Here is a 1,397-nt window from a genome sequence, read left to right on the forward strand (position 1 = left end):
CTTATCCTGTAGAGCTTTCAACTCCTTCCTCGTCTGCTTATCATCTGTTCGACTGCTTCTGTCGTGGTCTCCACTGTAGACTGCATCACTCTTTACCATGTTGTCAACCAGCTCCTCTGCATCTTCCTCAGTTCTCCCCAAGAAGAACCCATTGCTAGCTGTATCCAGTCTGGCCCTGTACTTAGGAAGAGCACCACGGTAGAATGTGCTCAGCAAGCTCTCCTTAGAGAAACCATGGTGTGGGCATTGAGCTTGGTAGCCCTTGAATCTCTCCCAGGCTTCACTGAATCCTTCCAAGTTCTTCTGTTGGAAACTGGAGATCTCATTTCTCAGCTTAGCAGTTCTTGAGGATGAGAAGAATTTCTCCAAGAATGCTCTCTTGCACTCATCCCAAGTGGTGATAGAGTGGCTGGGTAGAGACTTCTCCCACTGACGTGCCTTATCCCCCAAAGAGAAAGGGAATAGCTTGAGCTTTAAGGCATCTTCGGACACACCATTGGTTTTTGACAACCCACAGTAGCTGTCGAACCTATCCAAGTGATCAAATGGGTCCTCCAGAGCCAAGCCATGATACTTGTTGTTCTCGATCACGTTGAGGAGTCCTGACTTGACCTCAAAGTTGTTGGCTGCCACAGCTGGTGCTCGGATTCCGAATCTGTGACCATGAATGTTGGGCCGGTCATAAGTACCAATGGGTCGAGCTGCCCGCGGTTGGTGTTCTGCCCCTTGCGGTGGATCTGCCATATCAATATCCAATCTCTGCAAGTGGGCTTGTTGTTCTTCTTCTCTTCTAGCTCTAGTACACTCCCTCTCGAAAGCTCTGATGTCTGCTACTATTGGAGCTAGGTTTGATGGACCTTTGCTCCTCAAGTTCATACACCTGAAAGTGAAAGGTAGGTGAAGAAGAAGAATCAGTAACAAAACAAAATTAAAATGACTTAGTCTCAAGCAAGTGACTAAATCTCAATGTTTAAATCTACTCAGAATTTGGCAACGGCGCCAATTTGATGTTAGGAGTTTTCAAGGCTCCTAAGACAAATGTTGTAGTATAGTGATTGTCGAACCAGTTCTGAGGGATATCAAAGCACTGAGAATGCAAGTACTCACTTAATCTAAGTGCAACCAATGATTTAGATGGGTTTTAAACTACTACTAATACTAGAAAGCAATAACAAATGATACTTTCTTGACTAAGGGAAAAGAGAACTCATGGGCATAGGGATTAGACCTTGGGTGATCAAGTATCGAACTAAGGATGGCAAATGATCAATCAAACTATCAACCTTAAGCCTAGACACAATTCTAAGCAAGCTCTATGTCTAGATAAATGCTCATTTGCTAACATATCTCAAACATCAAATGTCTTTGGTTGAATAATATGAAAGCAATCATTACTA

General features: G+C 43.7%; 1 non-coding gene across 1 annotated transcript; it reads left to right on the forward strand.

Annotated features, from left to right (window-relative positions):
* Positions 1-229: 229 nt before the first annotated feature.
* On the forward strand, positions 230-336 carry LOC125593549. Its single transcript, XR_007329452.1, has one exon. It is a non-coding gene; the product is annotated as a small nucleolar RNA R71 (small nucleolar RNA).
* The last annotated feature ends 1,061 nt before the right edge of the window (positions 337-1,397 follow it).

Source organism: Brassica napus, chromosome C9 (assembly GCF_020379485.1).
Source record: "Brassica napus cultivar Da-Ae chromosome C9, Da-Ae, whole genome shotgun sequence".
Taxonomy (NCBI): Eukaryota; Viridiplantae; Streptophyta; class Magnoliopsida; order Brassicales; family Brassicaceae; genus Brassica; species Brassica napus.